Below are 24,581 nucleotides of genomic sequence, written 5' to 3' on the forward strand. Positions count from 1 at the left end.
GGTGTGCACGAAAGGAAGGCGCTGAGAACTTAAGAAAAAACACACAAGACACAACATAGAGAAAGATGGGTACAGGCAGAGGCGGATTAAGGTCAAGTGAGGCCCCGGGCACAGAAGAAAATATTGGGCCCCTTAAAAAAAAAGAGAAAGACAGGGAAAATAAAAAATACATGTTAGCCATATTTTTAAATAAATAAAAAATATTATGTACCTATTAATGTTAAAATTGTATGTATGAAACCAAATTGGTGTCATTAGAAAAAAGTGCAAAGCTGGGGTTTTGCAGGGTCCTTCAGAAGTCAGGGCCCAGGGCACATGCCCACTGCACCTGCGGTTAAATCGGCCTCTGGTTACCGGGGGCTCCCAGATCTCTGCAGCCTCATCATATTTATTCGGTTTCTGTAATCATCAAGCAGATTAGCAGAGCCTGGGTTAAATTTGCAGCACATGGGTTCAGGTGCGGAAAAGGATGATTAACATTTCATGCTTTCAAGTATGCAGGAAATGGCTATAGGGTTCAGTTTCTTCCTGACAATCTTAGCTGCGCTTACAGGGGCAGTATTCTGCCCCCACAGGACTTGGCGTTCCAAAGTTCACACCAAAAACTTGTTTCAGGGCAGCAGTCTAATCTCCGGCCATTTTCCTACAGTGAGAGTCCTGGAAAAGAATCCCAGTGGCTTCTGTAGGTACCTGCCAGGTGGCGTGTGTCTTAGGGGTAGGAGCCATATTTTCTGAGCCAAAAGATAAATACATGATTGGACAAATCATTTCTTTTTCTCCTGATTTATGGTGGTGGTGGGGAGTCTTTAAAAGGCTTTCACAAATAGGCATTATAGTATTTAGAAAAATACAAATTTATAAATGTGATGCTTTTAAAAAATTGCCTGTCCCATAAAGGGATGGCATTCCGTACCGCGAGGGCGTGGCCGCCTGTGAACGCGCATGCACCTGGAGTCACAGCGCGGGCCTCACTCATTTTGGGAGTGGCAGCGAGAGTCAGGAGGAAGGAACTCTGGTGCTTGCTAGGTCTCCTCTAGTACCTTCTCTCCAGAACAGTCTGTGGAAAGCTGGGTTGGGTTCCAGTTTTCACCACCACCACCCTCCTCCGCTCTCTAGAAAAAACAGGCCTCCAAGGCGGTGGAGCAGGGAGGCTCCTTAATGACAAAGTTCTGTGTGTTCTCAAAGTCAGGGCGTCAAGAGGAACAGCGAGCCCAGCTCAGGGCGTCAAGAGGAAACAGCGAGCCCAGCTCAGGGCGTCAAGAGGAACAGTGAGCCCAGCTGAGACGGACTCTTAGGCAGAAATAGTCTTCCTCACAAAAGGAAATGAACCAAATGCCTGGATGTCTGTCGCCTGGATGGAGGGGAAACGCAATAAGCCCTTGTTTCTTCTCATCCCTTGTTTCTTCTCATCTCAGCTAAGAGGAGGTGTGTTACCCTTCCCTGGGCTGGGGAGTTCTCCCTTGTGGGAAGGAGGCCACCGCTGAAACACGAATCCCCGCACCCTGTCTCTCTTCAGTCACAGAGCTTTCATACCGACCTGTTTCTGGTTATGCACATCCCCAGCAGTAGGGCTTGCTAAGAGCATCCTGTGAACGCCTCTTCGGGCATCTTCCACACGGGGCTGAAGGCGTGTTCGTTACCATGGAAGAGTGCCTTTCAAGAACCTAGATTCTGAGTATTTCCCAAATCCAAGCAAGAGAGCCATTCCACGCTGAATTGCATTACCTACCTTCTCATGAGAAGAGTGCTTGGCTCAGAGTCAGTGCTCGATGGTCACCATTGTCAGCATCGTGATTATTATTATTTTGGCTTGGATAAGCTATTGATTTATAATTCTTTCCCAAAAGCCTATATTCTTGGAAGATTTGTGTCAGTTGTGGCACGTTTGGGAATTTCACAGGTGAGGACATGGAGGCCCAGGGCAAAGGAATGGTCTTTCACTTGGACCTCAAGGCCCCTGCACGTGGTTGGTTCTGCAGTCAGGGAAGAGCCCGACTTGGGGACATGCTGTTGGTGAGCTGTGCTCAGGATCTGGGGAGGGCCCATCCTGGGCAGGGAAGCCCAGGAAAGGACGCAGAGGGCGTGGAGGGCAGCCCGCTGGCTCCACACCCCTGAGCCAGGGCCAGGGAGGCTGTCTGGCTGTGACCGGCAGTCTCCTTTCAGGGGTGGGGTGGCCTCTTTTGCCCGACACTGGGGAGCATTTGAAGGTAAAGAGGGGGTACACCACCCACCCCCACCAGAAGCTGGGTACCCACTGAAACGTGTCTGACAGCGCTGTTTGGCTTCAGTAAGAAGACGTTGGGGAGGTGGGTGATAAAAGTAGTGGGGGTGGTTCCTGGAGGTTGGTGCGGGGTTAGGAAGGTTTGGGGGGGGTCTTGTTCTACTTATGCTGTTGGGGGGGAATGTATTATTTGCTTATTTAAAAATCAAACACACAAAAGATTCACCCAGATTCAACAGTTATCAAGACAAAAGGGTTTTAAAAATCCTGCTTTGTTTTCATTACTCTTCTGTGTGCCAGATGGAACAAGGATTCATGCCACGTTACTCTTTTCAAAAGAAGTGTGTCATCCTCTTCCTACCCTCCTAACGGTGGCGTGGACAGGGGGGAGCGCCAGCCCAGGGCACTCAGGTTGGATTCCCAGTTGTTCCACAGGCGCTGAGATGTGTCTGTGTTACACCCTGCCAGCGGTTGAGCTCTTAGAGAAAGCTTGAACTTTATTTTTGGATTCCCAGAGCCTTGTACTGAATGGGTGTTCGGAGTTTACGGACTTGTAAGGCAAGTGATTCCATGAGTCAGGGTGGTTCCATCTGGACAGGTTTAAGCAATGTGAGTACTTAGTTCCCCATTTGGGGGAGTAAAAGGGGGCCGAAGGTGGGATTCGGAGTTGAGTCAAGGGCCACTGTATGAACTCTGCAGCATCCTGAGTGAGTGAGGTGTCAGGTGTGGTATTCTGCGGGGCAGCGGCTCCTGGTCTTGCCGAGAAGGAAGCTGTCAGCAGTGAGAGAGAACAGGAGGGGGCTGACTGGAGCTGCTGGCCGTCTGGCCCCCAGATTCAGGCATCTGCCTGCCCTGGGTGTGGTGGGGACAGGGTCCCAAGAACAGAGGCTCCCGCTCCAGACCCGTTTTTCTGGGTGGCCACAGCAGCCTGGAAGCCACCTCCATCGCCAGGGCCCACGTGTCATTCCAAGTACTGTTTTCTTCATTTTGGAGTTGGCAAGGAACAGGCTCCTCCCAGTGTGGGGAACGGAGTCTGCTTCCGGCCTTTCGAGTGCTGGCGATCTGGCTGCTCTGTGCCCCTCCGGGCAGAGGTGGGGGTTCAGGGTGCACAATGGGGTGTCGGAGGAACAGGAGGGGAGGTGCTGCCAACACTGCCCCTGAGATCTGACCCTGTGTGCGGCCAGCAGGGGCCTCAGGCAGGACATGACAGACCCCCGGGGAGGTCCCCAGACCCTGACTTTCATCAGGACCCTGCCCCTCCCACTTTCTGCCTAGTCTTTTTCAGCTTAAACTTCCAGCCCTGCCCTCTGCTCCCATACATGCATGATGTGTGTGAGTGTTTTAATTTTTATTCTTGGCAGGAGTTAAGACACAACATGGATTTGGAAGGAGATGAAACCAGTCTGGGTATATGTTGGGCAGCAGCAGCTTCATTCCTGGAGTGGGAGGGCTGCAGAGAGGGGGGGCGGAGGGTGGGGCTGGGGGGGCCCAAGTCTCTAAGGGGGGGGCTCCTCCCCAGTAGGGACCCAACTAAGAATGGACTCCGCAGTGAAGGCCAGAAGCTAGAGGCTGAGCTGTTAATCCTTTGGGATGTCAAAAAGCCGCTTCCAGCGATGGCAAAGCACTAGGATCCGCTGGTGTTCAGTGGATTGGGACCCCTGGGTAGCCAGCACCTGTTTCACTTCCTGGTGGTCTGTGAGTCCCTGGGACCGCTCTGGCTTTGTTAAGAAAATCACTAATGGCATTTCAGGCTTTCATGTGCAAACCTTAAAATGTGCATATGCTTAGAAGACTTCTGGTCTCCCGCTAACCTCACAGCCGGTGGCCCCAGTCAGCAGGAGCACCTGGTCCAGGGACCTTTCGGAGTGTTTCCCTTGCTCCCCTGGAGCCTGCTTGACCGCTCAGCGAGGTGCTGCTTGCAGTGGTGGCCTCCCGGGTGTTCACTTTTATGTGAAAAGGAGAAAACTAGGAATCTAAACGTCCAGAAAACGTCTGGGGAAATCTGAGAAAGGCTTTGAGAAAATGTTTTATTCCTTAAAATAAATGTGTGAAATGGAAAACAAAACAAAACAAAGAAAAACCCCTCAGCTTTCAAGCATTTCTTTAAAACAGGGTAGCCAGGAGCCTTTTGATGCAGAACTCTCAGTTCTAGTCATGTCCAGGGCAATCAGGGCATTTCTGGAGACATTTGGAATCAAAACGACCTCCAGCTCCAGGGCAGAGGCCCCCAGTGCTTCCCCACCGTGGCCACGCACGACAGTTTCCAGGAGACAGTTTTAAAAGTACTGATTGTTGCCTGTGCTCCACCTCCAGAAGTTCTAACTTCATTTGTCTGAGGGGCTGCCCAGGCACTGGTGTGTTTCAGTGTCCCCAGAAGGTTCTGCTATGCAGCCACGGTTAGGAACCTACATTCTAATGCTTGTGGATAAACAGAAGGAAGATGAGAGAAGCCAGACTAAGAAATGGAAGAATTTCACTGTCTGGCAAACATGCTGTTGCATATAACGTGGAACCAGACTCAAGTGCTGCTGCCAGCTTTGGGGTGTCAGACCTCAGGACTGACTGTGGGTGGCGTGGGGGACAGTACGCATCTTCAGGATGTGTTGGACGCAGAGTACATCATGGGACTTGCCAGCCCAATCCCTCCTGAAACCTGGTGCGTGTGTGTGTGACTCCAGCTCAGACTGACAGCCTTTCTTAGTTCCTTTGTTAGAAAAGTTTATCGTGTCTCTGCCTGAATCTACCAAGATCACCAAAATCAGCAGTCGGGGGAAGTAGGTAGCCCTAGTTTTGAATCCTTCACTTGAGCAAGATACTTAATCTCTCTAAGCCTGAATTTCTGCATCTGTAAAACGGGGATGACAATACAGCACTACTTACTTCAGAGAATTTTGTATAGGTTAGACAAGACAGGACACATACATGGTTTCACATATAGTAACTCAACAGATGGGCAAATACTTTTCTTTGTTTTATACTATAATTGGTTATTTCTTCCAGTTCTCAGTATTGGCCTTAGTCTCATGTTGTGACAAAACCTGGTGTGTAACATTCACTAAATCTCAATGACTCTTAATTATATTTACAAATCAGTTGAATGAACAAATTAGTACTTTAGCAGTCTTTAAATGTTAATATGCCCAACATGATAATTTCAGCAAACTAAGTACTTGATGGATTTACTAATAACCAAAGCAATTTGATTTGTAATGGTTATTAAATGTGTTTTCATTTTTTTCCAAAACCCTTGTCCATATTATGTGTAAGCAACAGAATTCTGGAATTGAGGGAGGTGTTCTTTACTAGCCAAAAGAGTTGAATATTGGAGATAGGGACAGGAAAGTGTTTAGATAGGATAATGGGCAAAGAGTGACATTTTTTTGGTGCAGGGGAAATAAGGCCTCCGTGCCTATGGGAAGTTAAACTACTGTGTGATGACGTCATAATATTTGAGGATAGCTCCCGCCCCTCCAAACTTGCCTTCTTAATTATAAAAGTGATAACCTACCCACTTTGAATATTTCTGCAGTGTTTAATGTAAAAAAGTGAAAATCCCCTAATAATCAGAAATAGCTAACATGAACATTTGTGCCTCTTGATAGTTTTCCTATGACAATCCAAATAACTATATACCACATATTTATATGTAATTTTTTTATTTACAAAAATGGGATCATGCTGTTTTACAAATTGCTTTTGGGATATTCTCCAGGAACCTCTTAAGCCAACATTTCCCAAAGTGTATTTGACAAAATTCCCCTCAGTAATGGTACTCTGAAAAAAAAGAGGAGTGTGGTCAAATAAGTCCAGGCCTGTGGTCAAGTAAGTCTAGGCCTGTGGTTAAGTGAGTTCGGCTTCAGTGCCTACTCTGTCCTCCTCTCGGTGATTCACGATGTATAAGAGCATATTAAAGGCTCTGAAAAGGCCTGCAGAAAAAGAAACCTAGTTAGCTTTTCTTAACATGGCATTTCCTTATATTATTTTTGCTAGCACACTTTAACATCCCGTAGGTTTTGAGAAGCACTGTTTTAGGCATTCCTCACTCACCTCCCTTACACCTGCTCACCCTCCTCCATCTGTCACCTGGTGGGGTAGGCAGAAAAGAAAAGCTCGTCTATTCCTTTTTTTTCTTTTTTTAAAGCGAGAGAGAGAGAGAGAGAGAGAGAAATGAGAAGCCTCATCTCATAGCGGTGGCAATCTTAGTTGTTCATTGGTTGCTTCTCATATGTGCCTTGGCTAGGGGGCTCCAGTTAAGTCAGTGACCTTGGGCTCAAGCTTGCGACCTTGGGCTTCAAGCCAGCAACCATGGGTTCATATCTGATGCCATGCTCAACCTGGCGACCCCTAGGCTTTGAACCTGGGTCCTCAGCGTCCCAGGTTGATGCTCTATGCTCTAGCCTCTGTGCCATCACCTGGTCAGGCTCATCTATTCCTTTCATCAACAAATGCTTATTGCATGCCTACTATGTGCCGAGCACTGTGATTGACAGACGCCGGGCTGCAGTAATGAGCAAGCTAGCAGGCTCTCTGCCTCAGAGACTTGCCTCCCTCCAGCCCTGTGCTGGTGTTGGTCAGGCCCAGGATGGACTGCACCTGGGAGGGGTGGAGCCTCAGCAGGGGACCCTCCGCAGCTGGTGGAGCCTGAGAGCAGCGGGCTAGAATTATCCCGCCCCTCTGCTCCTGCCCCTTCCTCCTCAGGCCTTCCCGGTTCCCCACACTTTGCTCCTGCTATAAATAGCGGTGCCTGACCCAGCTGGCAAGGGGCCACGTGTTTGTTTTTCCTGCCAGTGCCAGCCTCGCAGGAGGCCCCCGCGCTTCGCACGCTGCGGACGCGAACGGGAGTTGGGGGCTTCCCGCAGAAGTCAGTGCCTGACAGCGGACTGGAGCATGCTTCAGGTTTCAAAATTGGTATTTATTTTAAGTTTTAGTTGGTTTAAAAGAGCTTTGTAATTGAGAAAGATTGGGGGTGGGTGGGGGATGGAGTGTGTATATTTAGGGGTCAGGGATGTAGTGAAGAAAATGTGTTTGTATAAGGTCAGATGGGAAGGAAAGTAAACTGTCAGGATTCTACAGCACACTTCCCAGCTGGCGCTGGGGTTGATTGCAGTGAGCACACGTACGCATGCACGTGTGTGTGTGTGTTGTGTGCACACATGTGCGCCTGTGTCTCAGAGGTAGTGAGCAGGAAGCCTGGAAAGCCCAAGTGGGGGTGTCTGGCCCCTGAGGTATTACCTATTCTCTAACCTCTTTTGTTGAAATGCAAAAGATAAATCTGCAACAATATCGCACTAATGAGAATACAGTGTACTCCTTAAAGTAACCCTAAAGGAAGTTATTCAGATTTGATGAGTTGCTGTCACTTATTGAATAGCTACTTTGTACCGTCATTACTTTAGATGATTTACTGATGTAATGTTTTTCCTTCAGCATCCCTGTGTGAGACAGATTTTGTTGCCCAACATCAAAGTGGTTCCTCCTAAAGTTCAGGGTGAGGGTTTCTTGCTTGCAGAGAAATCCAGGAGAAACATTGTCCCTGTCACAGAGCAGACAGACACCAGCTAAAGAGTGTTTGCTTCTGATTGCTATCTAGCAATGCAGTCATTTTACCCCAAAGCATGAGCCTGTTAGAGTGTGTTGAGGGGGTTGGAGGCAGTTTTCCCCAACATATGCTTGAATTAGCCCCAGAACCAGACAGGCCAAGAAGCGGCCGCCTTAGCTCCACTCATTCCGAGTCAGCAGAGCCTCAGACTGTGTTTTGAGTCATGTGCAGGGTATGGATGTGGGCCTGCTGCTATTGGCAACTTAATCATCATGAGGAAGGGCCATAGAAAGTGCCTGCGGGGTCAGCTTCATTGGAATTGGTGGCCATTGTGTTACCTAACAGTAAGTACATCAAAGAAAGTTGGTTAAGCCCCAAAGCATCCTAAATGCACAGAGGGTACTAAGGTAACGCTCCCTTTGTGACCGTGTGACTACAGTTCTCTCTCTTCTGTGCCATGACCTTTCACCTTTGTGTTTCAGGTTATTATTCACTCACTCAACAGGTATTTACTGAATTACCAGAACTGTGTTAAAGCTGACAATATCCCTGTGAATAAGAATGCCATCCCTGATCCCAGAAGGCTTTGGCCTAGCAGTTGGGCCAACTGTAAATAATTCGTGTGACGGAGCTTCCGTGGGGGAAGTTCAGGCCTCTAGTGGGACAAGAGCCGGGCCCTAACCACCGCCTCACAGGGAGCAGGTGCTGGCACTCGCCGGCTGAGCAGAAGCAAGTATTTGCAGTGCCTGCTTCTCTTCCCATTCTCCTTCCCCACCCGCCTCATGCTTGGATGCTAAGGCAGGGAAGACCTGTGTCCTGCCTGCCTGGTCCCCTGAATAAGAACCCAGGCCAACCCCCGAGGGAGGGAGGGAGGAAGACAGCAGGCGCCGCGCCTTCTGCTCCAGTTCTGCTTCGCAGTGGAGCACCTCTGGGCTCAAGAGCTCCAACCCTCAAGGACCAGATCGAGTTAGGCTTGGAAACGATTTTGGAGGTAGGTCTCCACAGCTTAGCAGACGTTCATTGAGTTATCTACTGTGTGTCCAGAAGAAAGATGGAAAACAAATTACTACTGAATGTAGAGAGAAGTGCCAGTGACAAAGCTGAGGCGTGAGGTCTTCACAGGCTCCTGTTAGCTCCAGGCCTTCTTCCTGTCTTAACTGATGCGCTGATGAATCTCCCAGGACTTGGCTAGGAGTGAACGTGGGTGAGTGTGAGGACAGCAGCTGCGTTAGGCTTGCTGGCTGGTTTCCGAGCTGCAAGCACCTTGTGTGATTCCTGCGTGAGCACACGGCAGAAAGCCACCTGTGTGTGTCTCTGAAATGCTAGCACTGTCCTGCCGCCACCGCGAGGTGAGTTCCCTGAGCCCCTCAGCCACCACCCTGAGGGGCGGTTTTCCTGATCCCCTGCCCTCCACTGAGAGAAGCAAAGCGATTTTCCTTTGCCTATTCGCTCTCCCGTCTCTGCGAGCCTCCAGTAAACGGGGATGGCCTGGTGCTTTCTGTCTCCACAGTTCCTCTACCGTCTGCCCGAATTTAATGCAAACCTGCCGAGCCTGGGCCACCAGCATCACAGTGATCAAAAACGAAATTCTTTTAGAACTTACGAAAGGGGCTGTGTTGGAGGACTGAGCCGTGCTGAGCAGGGCCTGAGTGTGCACATGTGAGTGCGATCAAGTGTGTGACACGTTTGTCATTCCTCTGGTTCCCTTGCCTGTACTTGGTGAACAACTACAGCTTATCTTTGACTCTGCTCTTGGCTTGAGACTATGCTGCACTTCAATTTTGGTGTAATAAGAAGATGCCGTCCAAGCTAAACGTTGACTAGGTTCTGAGTTCAAGGACGGAAACAGCCTCCTTCTTCTCCGTGTCCCTTCCACGCTCTGCACAGTGCGTGGCACCTGCCATCTTCCTGGGTGATCCGGGGAAATGCCTTCCTTTGGCTGTGTGCATGGTACTCGCTGAGATCCTTACTTACTACTTGGGGGATAATAACGTCTGATTCTCAGTGCTCTCAGTGGGCACTGTCAGGTGGGCAGTGTGCGGCCTTCTTCCCCCGAGCCTGCTTCGGATAGGTCTGTGTTCCCACATAAACCCCTTGTCAAGTGGAATCGGTGTTCCTTTGTCCTAAGAGATGGGACCTGAAGCTGCTGGGATCTGCCACAGGCGCCGTTCGGGCAGGTCCTGGGTCAGGAGGGTTTCCACACCTGTTTGTGTTGTCTACCCGGGCTCTAACTCATTCCTTTTACGTCGGATCTTCTGTTAAGTGTGAGCATCCGAATGCTTGGAAGTGGATGCTCCTGTTTCCTCTGCAGCCACCGTGTTGCCATTGTACTTCAGCCTCTCCTTGGGTGGATGTAGCCCTGGCCCGGGCTGTAATTAGGAAGAGGGGGGTGAGAAGGAGCAGGTGGATGTGTTGCATCTTTGTGCCCTCTCTGATGAAGTCAGAGGGGAGCTCCTTTCTGGAGCTGGCTGTGGGGATCAGAGAGGGATTGGGGGCATGCTTTTCTTTCTAGAAATACTTCTCCATAACGTCTGGTCCCAAATGACCTATTGTTGTTGGGGATCTTTCCCCTTTTTCTCCGAACAAGTAGGAAGACTATGGAGAAATTTATTATTATCATCGAGACTGTGTAGAGAGGGGTGGGGGTGGGTGGCGGAGAGAGGTTATTAAGTGATAGAAATGTGGACTAGTGTGGGGTGGGAGTTGAGGCTAGAAACCGAGTCTTGCCACAAACTTGGGGACGCTGCGGTGCACCCCATAGATCTCCTGTCCCATAGGGCCACCGTGACGTTCTGTAAAACACTGTCGAGGACAGTGTAGGTGTTACTGCCTTTATTTTTAACAAAGAATATTCTTTGAACTTCTGATGCATGTGTGTAGGGCAACAAAACCAGGCCATTGCTTAATTTTGTACAGTTTATAAGGAACAACGAGCAGGGAGATGAGATAGTATATTATCTGGAGTTGTTAAAAAAACAACACGTCTTTGAGTCTACAGGGACATTAATCTAAAAGCCCACCAGGTAGCAAGGCCCTGGTGGAAATTAGACCTCAGGTAAACAGCTCTTAGTGAAGTTCCATGCAGAGGCGGATTAAGGTCGGTTGAAGGCCCAGGCACAGAAAAGAATATTGGGCCCCTTACATTAGAAAGAAGTGTAAAGTTGGGGTTTGCAGGGCCCCTCAGGAGTCGGGGCCCAGGGTGCGTGCCCGGCGTGCCTGCCGTTAAACCCGGCTCTGGGTCCACGACACCGGTTTCCCCAGGTAAAGGCATGATTGCTCTGTGCCAGGCTGCTGTCACAAGTAATCTTACTAACTTTGAAGCAGCTCTGCAAAACAGGTGTTATTCTCGCTGTACAGAGCACAAACTGAGGCTCAGAGATTCGGTAACTTACCCAAAGCCGGCAGAGCTCCTGCCCAAACCCGAGCTCCGTGGTTTTCCAGTGCCCGATCCCGCTGCGCTCCAATACGGTCACTCAGTAAGAAGTGTCTCTGACAATGACTGGAAGTGTGTCCTAAACCCTGACGTGATGAAGCATCAAGAGGATTGTGATAAACTCTCTCCCCATCTGTGAAGTGGGGACAGTGACACTCCTTGGGTTGTGACAGTGTATATGAAGGGCCCCGGCCCTGGGCTTGGCACATGGGTGGTGCTGTGCCTATTTAGCTGTTTAGCTGTCTTTTCAACAGCTTTGCTCTCCTTCCTCCTCACCCCTTTTCCCCTGCTCTCTCCTCAGGCCTGAACCCGTCCTCCTCTTTCACTCAGCAGCTTTTTTTGTGTGTGAGAGACTGAGAGAGGGGCAGATAAGAACAGACAGACAGGATGGTAGAAAGATGAGAGGTATCAGTTCTTTGTTGCAGCACCTTAGTTGTTCATTGATTGCTGTCTCAAAAGAGCCTTGACTAGGGCCTCCAGCTGAGCCAGCGACTCTTTGCTCAAGCCAGCGACCTTGGGCTTCAAGTCAGTGACCTTTGGGCTCAAGCCAGTGACCATGGTGTCAAGTCTATGACCCTGTGCTCCAGCTGATGAGCCCGCGCTCAAGCCGGCAGCCTCGGGGTTTCAAACCTGGGTCCTCTGCGTCCCAGGCTGATACTCTGTCCACTGCGCCACCACCTGGTCAGACTCAACAGCTCTTTATATTTCTCCTCCTTTCACCCTGGTCTCAACCTTAGGTCCGTGCAGGCTAGCTGCCACCTAATCATGTTATAGTCCTAGGTTAGATTGGCTTCAGGAAGGCTGAACTCACAAGCTTTGTGGGTGTCTGTTTTGGGAGAAAATGTAAGAAGGAAAGCAAAGAAGGTCCTTGAATAAAACCTCAAATCACAGGAGCACATTCAGGGACGCTGACTTTTGTCAGGCAGCTCGGCCCTTCCCTCCAGGGCTGCCTGCACCAGAAAGTTTCTGCTGGTCCCGGAAACAGTTAAGCACCCTGATGTTGTATGAAGATCATAGACCCAATGATTATAGACTCTATAAGCTTCATACAACATCAGGGTGGTGAAGTGAACCCTTTCAGCGACCGGCACTAGTCCGTGGACCAGCGGTTAAAACCCACTGGTCTGTACCGATCTAGGGGCCATTTGGTTTTGAAAAATAAAGGCCACAGTTACAGTCACATCCTTCTAGAAACAGCCCCCTGGTTCCACCACTGCTAACAGCGTGTCTCTCCTCTGCGTTCACGCATCAGACCAACATTCCTTCTCAATCCTAAATTTCTAATGTGAACAAACCCTTCAGTTCAGCAGCTGTTGACTGAGCCCCCACGATGTGCCTAGGCTTGGGTGGACACCTCCTTGCCTTCAGGAAGTTTATAGTCTGGGGGAAGAGGGAAGAGGCACAGTATAGGCAGATACACGACCAAATCCATAAACCACTGTGGACATGTAATAGGTACGCGGCATGCTGTGCAAGCGGAGATGAGGAACAGTCACTCGAGCTCCTGAGGGAATGAAGGGAGGGGAGAAGATGAGTCTGGTAGAAGGAGGAGAGGGTGTGAAGATGCCGCCAGCCCAGGTGTGAGGGCTTGTTGGGAGGAAGACATGGGGAAGGTGGACTGCAGCCCAGTTGCAAAGAACCCAGAAGGTTGTATGAAGGAGTTTGAACTTTATTTCATCCCACCCTGCTGGGGAGTAATCAGAGGTGGATCTGTGAGCTTATTTGCTTGTTTGTTCTTAACTGACCTGAAAAGGGGGAACAAAATCATTCATAATTCTTTCACATTTTCAAATCAGTGGCTTTTATTTGTTTTGTATTCCTTGCCGGGTCTCACTCAATGCTTACCTGATTTTTACCAAATGAGATCTGTTTTTTTTCCTTAACATCTTTTAAACACTTTTCATGTTGCTACTTGGTCAGCTAATTATCATTTTTAATGACTGCTTACTGGTGCAATTATTATGCCATAATTGACTAAAAGAAGCATGGTAGAGTGCAAAGACAGGAGGTTTCAAGTCAGCTGGACCTGGCTCAAATCCTGATTCTGATTAACCAACTGTGTGACCTTGGACAAAATGTCTAGTCACTATGAGCTTGAATTTCCTCACTTATAAAGTGGGTTGACCGTGCACCTACCTTACAGGGCCATTGTGAGAATTCCATCAAATGAGTTGAATGGTGGATCATGCCCTGTGGAAGGTGCTGGCTCAGGGAATGGTAGCTGCCCATTTATGATCTTTACTGTTTGGCTGAGCTTGCTATTCTAGAACAAAGGTAGGTGGCTATGTGGAGGCTGACTAAATGGGGAGAGGAAAGAGTCAGGGAGCCAGTTTGAGGGCACTAGACTTATGCTGTCCAGAACAGTAGCCACGAACACCTGAAGTGTGGCTAGTTTGAATTGGGATGTATAGTACATAAACACTACATTTAGAAGACTTAGTATAAAACAAAATAGAAGACATCGTTAATAATTTTTGTATTGATTATGTGTTGAAATATTTTAGATGTATTGTGTTAAAAGATTAAAATGATTTTCACTTGTGTTTTAAATGTGGCCACTAGAATATTTTTAATGCAGTGTGTAGCTTGCATTATGTTTCTACTGCATTGTGTTTCTCTGGCTGCTGATGCCAAGAGTCGGTATCCATACGATGGGCCCAATCCTGGGCTGGGGATCAGTGAGAGCCAGGAGACAAGGTGGAGTCCAAGTTTGGGCAGCTCAGGAGGAGGGAAATATCAACATGGTTTTAAGTAAAACAAAAAAGAAGATGAGTTCAAGTATTGTTTTTATAAGCAGGTCACTAGTGAGTATCCTCTGAGCAGTGAAATCAAAGGCAACCATTGGGTCCAGACCAGACCAGAGACACCTGCCTTGCTTTCTTTAAGAGTGGGCCACTCTGGCTTCACCACGTCATGCATAGTGGTGGTAAGATTACTGGGTTACTGACCAGGGTGCTCGCTGCAGAGCAGGCTGGGAAGAGCTTGTCTGCTTTGCTGCCGGGCTGGCTCGCAGTGGAGCTCCCAGCATCCTCGCTTGCTCCTCGGTAACAGATGCAGTGTGCTGGGATCACGACAACTGGGGGTCGCACTCCACAGAAAACAAGAAGTTAGAGGGGAAGGCTGATTCTTCAGGTAGGGAAAGGATTCTCAGTCCTGTAAGGCCCTGCTCAGTTGTATGACCTCATCTCCTCTGCTTTGGAGTTCTCAGGGAAGAGGCAGGTTTCTAGGAGGTGGTTCAGATAACCAAATACTGGGTCAGTTTCAGAGCCAGGAATTGAAACTGTACCTGACTCTTGAAAACCTACTGTACCATCTTCTGCAGAATTTTTTGGATATAGGCCTTAAAAGAAAAATTATAGGAACTCTCATATGCTCTCCTGCAGTCGGTTCCCTCTGAGCTGAGCTCAGGAAAGCACTGATTTATTCTGCATCCCGGTGAGGTAAAACGCAAGGGCGTGGAGGGTATATCAAGTTTGGGAGGCAAAAACACAAACCACAACAAACATCTTACCCGCCTCGGTTCGAGCAGCTCTGTCTGCCTTAGCCTGCCTGGCTCTGGCAGAGGACAGGGCAAATAACAACAGGCCTGTGGAGTGGAAACCGGCATCGCCGAGGCGAGGCCTCGCCCTTCTGCTAAAGCTCTGCCACCTCTTTGACCCCGATGGTAGTCGGTTGGGTAGAGTTTTAAGCTCTTGGTCAGCATTCGTAAAACTATAAGAGCACCAATATGATTTGTTCATTCAAAAACCATTCACTGAGCTACTCCTATGTACTAGATACCGTGGGATGAAAATTTCAACTGCGGTAGAGTATATGAGAGTTTCTCTTTTTCTATCTTGACTTTAAATTTGTGATTTTTAGTCACAGAACAAATTAGCTTTGCTTCAAAACTAAGGGAGGTGATTCTTCGTTCTCTGAGGAATTCTCTAGGATCTCGATTACCAATTTTACTTTTTCTGAGAGGTTGGGAGAAATGTGCTTCCTATATTCCCTTTCGAACCTGGGGAGAGGTCACCTCTGGGCTCAAGGAGGCCCCAGTCTCACTTCTGGCAAATATACTCATGATGAGGCTTCACCTGCAAGGCAGCCCGCACTCAATGCTGAGGCTCCATAGGCCTACGTTTGGCTGTGACAGGCCACTGCTGTCACCCCCTCCTCAGTTCTAGATAGACCAGACGAGGTAAAGGGCCCCAACCTGGCCAGCTAGTGGGTCTTCTGCCCCTCTAGGGATTTATTTCTAAAGTGGTCTCATCCCACTGCAACACCTGTGACTTTTCTGGGCCACTGTGGAGAGCTGGGAATTGGCTGCTGGCCTGCAGGTGTGTCACTGGCTTTTGTGACCTCCCATTTACTGGGATTGGAGATGGGGTGGTGTTGGGATACTTCGGCCTAGGTGGCTGAATAAGTAGGCAGGTGTCCGTGCCCCAGGGCCCTGACGGACCTTACTCACTCTGTGTCCTGGGAGCTCCCACCTCTCACCTCTCCCCACCCACCGCCACCCTCACCTTCCTTACTCATAACCCCCACAGTCAGCTTTTCTGCCAGCCCAGGCCTCTCCAGATTACTGCTGTCTGTGGGCCTGCTCCTTTTGTAAGGAAGGAAGAAAAAGGGAGGAAAAACAGAAAGAAAGAGGGAAACAAGAATAAGACCTACGAAGGGGCAGTGGTGCCTTGAGCTATCTCACTGCATTACAATGAATGTGGACTCTATTAAGCTCCGTTCTGCCTGTTAGTGTTTCCAGGGGCAACACAGCCCCCATATGGCAAGCATGCAGCAGATTAGGGTAGGCCCCTGGGCCTCATTGAAGGCCGGGGGCTTGACTGGCAGTTGAACCCCCTTCCCACCTCCCCCTACTCCTCACACTTGACACTGCCTGTGTTTATCTAAAGCAAGGAGGGGGGGCCATTTGGAAGGTTTTTGTCCAGCTCTGAGAGAAGGGGAGAGGAGGCTGGAGGCAGGGTGGGGAGAGGGAGGCTCCGGGGGAAGGCTGTGGAGGTGGGGTGGAAAGGGAATAGGCAGGAGGGAAGTCTTCATAAATATTCAAGAGGAGCGGTGAATGGAGAGAGAAATAAAGCAGATGGAATTCGTGTTAAAGAACAGCACAGTCACCCCGTTTGGAGCCCTCCAAAAACAAAAACAAAACAGAAAAAAAAAAGGGAATGGCTTTCGAGGAGAGTAGGAGCTACGTTTATCCAATTAGCAGGGTTGTCAAATTGAATTTATATGGAATAGGGGTGGGGGGATTGAGAAGGGGGTAGAGAAGAAAGAAAGCCGTTTTCCTTTTCTTCTTTTCCAGTTTAGCAATAAAGGTTTGTGTCTCTCCCTTCCCCACCCAGGAGATTTTTTTTAAAAATCTCTTTAAAGAAACGAGGCTGTTTTCAGGAAGAGGCATGTGTGACAAAGAAGTGAGGCTCCCGAGTAACGTTTTCCCCGAGTGGGGAGCTGGGGGAAGATCAGATCTGTCCAGTGGGCAAATCAAGAGATCAGACCTTCCCCTGACTCGGAGGCTAAGGCGACTTCCCTCCGTGCAGGGTCGTGCGGGGGAGTCGTTCCTGGCGCCAAGACGCTGTATCCAGGCTCCTCCTCTCCCCTTGCCTCCACGGCACGGGGGCCCCACTTACCTGAATCCCTGTTTGTTAGAAGCTTGTTTATCAACACTAGGTTCAGTGGGAATGAGAAGCCCAGGTTTTGCTAATCTCCCCCAAATGTCACTTTGATCAGATATTTCCTTCTCAAAAACCGTCAGTAGCTCCCATCTGCCTATGGTAGTAATTTCAAGGCCTTTTTCCTCTTCTTCCACACCGTGGCCCAAGTTATATTCCTACCTTCCCTCTCTTCATTTTTCCAGAGTAGTTGCCAGAGTGGGGTGCAAGGTCCTAATACAAGAGATTCCATTCGTCTCTGGAAGAAAATACTAGAGCCTCTTAATGTGTATGTCTCTAAAGAAGGAACAGGAGAGACGTTAAGTTTTCCTAACATTTAGTAATCGGGATTGACAGTGGTACCTTGCGTCGGTCCGCGGCGCCTCACAAGGGCACCAAGAGATCCCCGCCTGGAGGGCATGGCGCGGGGCCCCCCTGCCCGCTCGTTCACTCCTCGGTCTTCCTGTTCTCTGTTAAGTGGATTTACAGATTATATTATTTAGTTTTAACTAAATTAACTCTCACAAAAGGACAAGTGGCTTAGAGAGATGGCTGCAAAGAAACTGGGTTGTAGAGTATACTGATAATCCAAGCACACATGCAAACAGAAAATGGCAGAGTTGACCCTTTTCAAGCCACATTAGGAAGTAAAAACGTAAAAACAAGAATGGATGGAGTCACGTCTGGTGAGAGGTCACCAACATAATGAACATTCACGCAGACTATTTGAAAGAGATTATATCCGTATTGTTAGTGATGAGCCTAACCCTAAATAGGCAGGCAGTACAAGTGTTAGCTTACTAATGTTATAAAACGACCAGGATGAACAAATCATTAATATAGGGGTTCACTTTTACCTTCTTCTTTACACTTTATTTCAGCAGTGCGTGCATTTAATATATAAACAGATAGGCATGCATAAGGGATCTCTGACCATATTTTACTCATGGGAGCAAGACATTTAGAGACTTCTGTTCAAGAGATGCAGCCAAACTGCTCGGTGCACCCCCTCCAAACACCTGCGTCCTGCCAGGTGGGCGCCACCGTCCTGTAGTGCCCGTCGACTCCTAACTGGTGCGCATTCCAGAAGGCCCAGTTTCAGACCCCGTCTCCAGAAAGCCTTTCCCAGAGACTCGGAATTGGAAATGCCCCTTTCCCTCTGCTCTCCTCCGCCACTGCCCGTCGGTGACTGACCCAGTGATCAGCGAAGGGATTAAAGATGTTACGTGAGAGTACTCCTAAAACTCCTGTGGTTCTGCGCAGCAGAGATTTCTCTCTTCTGCCATAGCTTGTGCTCCCTCCTCCCGTCTTGTGGCCATGCCTCCCGAAACCTGGAAACCTGGGCTGTGTGGTTGCCGGGACTGGAGAAGGGAGAAATGGAAGCAGCTCTCTGGTTCTCCAGTTCTCTAGCTCTTAACCGCCTTGGTCTAGAGGCAACACGTGTCCGGTTCACTTATACCCAATTGGCCAGCACTAGTCACACGGCCCTAGGCTGCCGGCAGAGGAGGCTGGGAAATGAGCTAGCCCCAACTGCTGCGCACTAGCTGACTGATGTCCCAGGTTTTGCTGTAACCCTTTGAGTAGTGAGTGTTTTTTCCTGCTCACTGACCCCTGGGAGTGAGTTATTTTGTTTGTTTTTTCCAAAAAATGAAATTAGTTCCAGTTCTAGTTTTATTAACTTAAAATCATATTTGTTTGATAACCAATTTATGGAAACAAGAAGAACATACATTTTTTTTAATGTTGCCTTACACATTTTTAAAATAAAAATTTTTGTACGATCGTACTCTGGATGGTCAGGAGGCAAGAGGACGTACATGAACGTTTGTACTATTGAAAGGGTTAAGCTTTTTAGGACTGAATCTATTGTCTGTTACAGTGCCTTGTGTACTTGTCTTATAGGTAGTAGATTGCAGCACCATCTTTTTCTTCCCAGTAATAAAAGCAAAATACAGTTTTTAAATAGAAGACTCATACATAAAATTTGGATAAGGAATAAGCTAGATGTACATTTAAAGGCTGGCTCATCCGTAAGAACATGAAAGCAATGTTATTCTCCCTTATTTGATATTGGAGTGGTCTGGGTAGATAGATGCTCCAGAGATTAGTCTAGAACTATGCTGTCCAATGTAAGCAAACTTGTCCTGTATCACTTCCGGGTCAAGGCGGTTAAGAGCTAGACCTAGTTGTGCCCACTAGCCCTCTGGGGCCACTTAAATTAAAATTAAAAAGGTAATTCCTCTGTCACCTTAAGTAGTTTTAAAGATTTCATAGCCACAAGTGACTGGTAGCTACCTGGTGTTTTGGAGAGCACAAATATAGAATATCTCCCTTACCTCAGGAAATTCTACTGAAGGAGTTTGTGGGAAGAACAGCAGGAGATTGTTCTAGATTAGGATATAAACGGTAGAAGAATGAAAACGGCCAAACAGAAAGCTGCTGTAACTGATGAACCAGGTAATGGTATTTTTATACAGAAGAAAGGAACTTCGAAAACACTGGGAATATAGTTCTCATTGCAGCTCTAGTCGCTGGTCAATCCGACCCCAGGGAGGCAGTGCCAAGATGGCGGGAAGGGCACGGGGCTCAGAGGCAGACAGACCTGCGCCCTGAAGTCTCCCTTCTTGGTTAGCTGGGGGAGCTTCTGCAGCTCACTCTCCTTCCTCACTTACTCCACTCAATACCCGTCAGACATTATTCTAAGCTATTACATTATTTTCTCTAGGGTGCCTCCTAATTTAAAATGTTTCCCTTTAATTAGGTCTGTGGGTACAAGTTTTTAAGTAAAAATGACCTTTTTAAATGCTGCTTTTCAGTCTATCTAAACTCACATATTCAACCCTCTGCAAATTAAATGCACTTGTTTCCCCATGTTTCCTCTGTGCAGCAGTACCACCCTCTTCCTTGGGGCCAGGGGCCACCAGCACTCACTTCACCCCTAGGCATCACCTTCTCGGAGGAAGACTTCTCTCTGCTTTCAGAGATAGTTGGGAAAGGTGAATTTCACTCGACAGAATTGGGAACATGCAAAAAAAAAAAAAAAAAGGAAAAGTAATTTGGTGTTAGAAACATTTCTTATGTAGTCAGCTCTTCCCAACCAAGGGAACAAAAAGTTTTGTCAGATCTGTTTCTTGCCTCTGAATATATTTTTAAAAGCCTGTCTGTACTGTCTGCTAGATCACGCGCTCTCCTGCTCGGCTCCTCCTGGTTATTGCTGCAGGCTGCCCAGCCCAAGGGCACGCTTTGTGCTTTACGCAGCAGAGGCCTCCTGAGTAAGAGTGGAGTGGCCCGCTGATCCTGGGTGACACGTGTCCCCTGTGCCGCTGTCTCATTCTTGCTCCAGCAGTCAGCCACCCTTTTGGGGGAAGTTGGAGCTGGCCACCTCCTGCCGATGATCAACTCTCAGTTGTTTGTAATTTTCTTGCAAAATAAATACTGAGGCTATAATTTCTCATGCTTGTTCTCAGCCTCAGAAGTGTATTCTGCTGCTGTTGTTTTTGGAAAGTTTCAGAAGCGTCTGCTTGGAGGAGATTATTTCAGTGGGAACATGTATGTCAGCAGTTAAACTTCTCAGACATTATTTTATGTTTTATGTCCAAACAACCCTTTAAAAAGCAACTACCTAGGCCTCAATGAGAAATTCATGTCAAGAAATCATTTTCCCTTCTGCTTTCTGCTTTTGTTCCTGATTTCCCCTCTTTCTCTGAGAAAATGCATAGAAAATAAGGATCCAGACAAACTTTGCATTGTTGAGGAAAATAATAGGCCTACTGTTGCCTCCACCTAACTTTGAAATTGTATCTTGTTCATGTCACAGTGGAGCAAAGTTACACTGCAAATGGTATTCCAATTAAACCTTACTTGCCTTTAAAAAAAAAAAATCATTAAAGCAAAGTGCTCAGAAATCTTTTGTCTTTGGAGTTATCTTTCTTGATCAATCTCACTAGGTAACTTGGTCCAGGAAGTAATCTATCGATAGTTTCCCAGCTGTGAAATAACATGCAGCATGTTGCCTGATGGGTGGTGGTGCAGTGGATAGAGTCAACCTGGGATGCTGAGGTCCCAGGTTCGAAACCCACAGTCATTGGCGTAAGCACAGGATCACTGACATGATCCCATGGTCGCTGGCTTGAAGCCCAAAGCCACTGGCTTGAGCACAAAGTCACTGGCTCTGCTAGAGCCCCCCAGTCAAAGCACATGTGAGAGAAGCAATTGATGATGCTTCTCCTCCCCACCTTGCTAAAAAAAATAAAAATAAAAAAAATAATAAGATGCATCATACTTCCAGCGATGCCCCTGCCTGACGTCCTATTCTTATCACACTTCTGCTTGTGCAGGAAGGAGACCTCACAGCATCACACTTTGGAGCCATTAAAAATGGTACCCGCTTCTGAGTTTGTTGTGGGGATTAAAGAGTTAATTCCTTTCTCCTCCTGTGTACCTGCTTCCTCTCACTCTCTCCCTCACCAGATACATTCTTTTCTCCTTGTTGCTTTTAAAAGCAGGATGGGGGCAGGCAGCCACAGTGGGGTCTGTTTCCATTTTGAACCTTATAAATTACTGAGGGTGCAGAAGTAACAGGAATTGTTTGGCTGATCCTCGTTAAGCAGGAGGAGGTCGAAGCTGAATTTCCTCAGTAAAACCTTTGTGGACTTTACAACCCAAACACCTCTGCAGCCACCCTGTGCTCAGATAAGAAACAGCCCTCCTGTCCCTCTGTCTACTGGTCTTTTTTGCCCTTTATTACTTTATATTCATCTTCTGCCTCCCTTCCTCCCTCCTTCCCTCCCTCTCTGCCTCCTCCCTCCCTTCCTTCTTTCTTTCCTTTCTTGGGGCTGGGAAGGAACAGATATCCACAAACTCTGTAAGGAGTTGGGGAAAGGAGGCTGTCAAGTTCTCTAAATTACTAAAATGGGTAAATTCATGCAGTTACCAATTTATTCTAGAGAAATGTTACCTCATTTGGAGGAAAGTAGACAAAACAAGTATCTGGAAAACCAAGAGGATACCAAACGCTTGCTTTTCAGTATCGGTGTATAAACATATTAATGAACTTTTTCTCTAGAAATCACTGTTAAAATTCCTCACGGTTCCACATCACCCGTCTTCCAACTCCTAAGCACCCACTGGGCACAGAGCACTGAATTGAGAATGTGTGAAAAGGCTACTGTGGCACAGAGCTTTGGAATGAGCCCAACCTGGGTTTCAATCCTGGCCTGCAGTTATGTGACCTACAGCAAGTGACTTAACTCCCGGAACTCAGTGTTCTCATCTGTAAGATGGGAATATTAGCTGCCACCTAATAGAGTTTTTATGAAGAGTCCAAGTATACCTCTGGAATAAGAGTTTAGCAGGGATGGAACAGTGGTGCTAGTGGGCCTGCCCTGTGCCTGCCCCTCCAGCCCCGCCCCCAGCCCTTCCCAGCCACCCTCACATCCTTTGCAGATTTCCTTAATTTTGCTTTGTGAATAACAGGACTCCTTGATTTACTGGATAGTCTGAAAAAGAGCAAAAGCTCGCCTTACTCCAAGATAAAAATACTTTAACTTGTCAAGAAAGAACTTTTGAAAAGCTTCGTTAGATTTTTTTCTTTCAAAACTTTTATAGAAAATGTCCCCTCAAGCCTGACCTGTGGTGGCGCAGTGGATAAAGTGTCAACCTGGAAACGCTGAGGTTGCCGGTTCAAAACCCTGGGCTTGCCTGGTCAAGGCACATATGGGGAGTTGATGCTTCCTGCTCCCCCCTTCTCTCTCTCTCTCTCTCTCTCTCTCTTAATGAATAAATAAATAAATAAGAATCTTAAAAAAAAAAACTTTAAAAAAAACTTTAAAAAAAAAAGAAAAAGAAAAAAGAAAATGTCCCCTCGTCCTTCCCAGCGCGATGGGAGGAGTCTCTGACCCTATCGCTGTATCTGCCTGGAAGACACAAGGTAAAGGGAGGGATTAAAAATCAAAGGGAAAGAACTCTTTCTTGGGAAACATTTTAACATCGTGGATCTAGTGAGGAGGGGTGCTTCCTGGGCAGAGGGAATGTGGCCCCCTTGTGTCTCAGCAGCCAGGTGAAAAGCCGAAAGGCCAAAGGAGGTTGGAGAGGGGAAAGTTTAGGCAAACCTCAGGCACAGGGCAAGCAGCCCAAAGCCCAGCCGTCATCCCTCTGTTAGGAGCAGTGGCAACTGCAGAGCTGAGGACAGTTCTTCTATCCGACTTGCAGGTAGCCAGAACTCCAGAGACTGGTAAGCAGGATGCATCGCGCAGTTGGATAGCTTAACGACTTCCCCTGATTTGTTAATGGTGACTAAGTGTTTGGAAGAGCCATTGGTTAGATAAACTGGTCCAGAAGAGTTAATGCTTTAATATCTGTCCCCTTCTTGGGAATTACTATTAACATTTCCACCTGGGCATGATTCAATAACACGCATCCAATGTCTAGATCAGGGGTCCCCAAACTACGGCCAGTGGGCCACATGCGGCCCCCTGAGGCCATTTATCCGGCCTGCCGCACTTCCGAAAGGGGCACCTCTTTCATTGGTGGTCAGTGAGAGGAGCTCAGGATGCATCCGCATCCTGTGCTCCTGAAGTACTGTATGTGGCGGGGCCGCAAAGCACAGCGTTGCTCACATACAGTACTATTTCCGGTAATGCCGGAGGCACACGTCATGGCTCCAGAAGTGTGTCATATCACTTGTTATGGCTAGCAGTGACAAATATGGAACCGGACATTGACCAGACCATCTCATTAGCCAAAAGCAGGCCCATAGTTCCCATTGAAATACTGGTCAGTTTGTTGATTTAAATTTACTTGTTCTTTATTTTAAATATTGTATTTGTTCCCGTTTTGGTTTTTTACTTTAAAATAAGATATGTGCAGTGTGCATAAGGATTTGTTCATAGTTTTTTTTATAGTCCCGGCCCTCCAACGGTCTGAGGGACAGTGAACTGGCCCCCTGTGTAAAAAGTTTGGGGACCCCTGGTCTAGATCATCAGCAGGTTGCCTTTGCTGTTATCTGAAGCTCATTAGTAATGCCTCCCTGCTTAATAAGGATGTTGACAACCCTGCTTATTGGCCTGATCTTCTAGAATTATAGCAGTAAAAGGTATGGAAGGAAAATCTTGGTTTAGGCTGTGACCCTGTGTGTGTTAGAGTATATATACACTTGCCTCTCTCTGTGAGTCTGATGAATCTTTTTTTTTTTTTTTTTTGTATTTTTCTGAAGCTGGAAACGGGGAGGCAGTCAGACAGACTCCTGCATATGCCTGACCAGGATCCACCCGGCACGCCCACCAGGGGGCGATGCTCTGCCCATCCAGGGCATCGCTCTGTTGCGACCAGAGCCATTCTAGCGCCTGGGGCAGAGGCCATGGAGCCATCCCCAGCGTCCGGGCCATCTTTTGCTCCAATGGAGCCTTGCAGGAGGGGAAGAGAGAGACAGAGAGGAAGGAGAGGGGGAGGGGTGGAGAAGCAGATGGGCACCTCTCCTGTGTGCCCTGGCCGGGAATCGAACCCGGGACTTCCGCACGCCAGTCTGACGCTCTACCACTGAGCCAACTGGCCAGGGCCCTGATGAATCTTTTAAGGACTATAGCTTAAGGGAGGCTTAAAGAAATAACGCTGTGGAAAGGGAGTGGTCCCAGTTCTAAGCAGGCAGTAGGAGCGTGGCCGACAGCCGAGATAGGCCACAGGCGGCTGGACGTGCAGTTGTTGGTGCTGGAGGTGCAGCAACGTTGCTGTGGATGGAGAGGCAACAGC

General features: G+C 48.1%; 1 protein-coding gene across 1 annotated transcript in view; it reads left to right on the forward strand.

The window, feature by feature from the left end:
- The window catches only part of BOC (BOC cell adhesion associated, oncogene regulated), an 82,010-nt gene that overhangs the window by 13,772 nt on the left and 43,657 nt on the right, over window positions 1-24,581 (forward strand).

The sequence above is a fragment of the Saccopteryx leptura genome, chromosome 8 (genome assembly GCF_036850995.1).
Source record: "Saccopteryx leptura isolate mSacLep1 chromosome 8, mSacLep1_pri_phased_curated, whole genome shotgun sequence".
Taxonomy (NCBI): domain Eukaryota; kingdom Metazoa; phylum Chordata; class Mammalia; order Chiroptera; family Emballonuridae; genus Saccopteryx; species Saccopteryx leptura.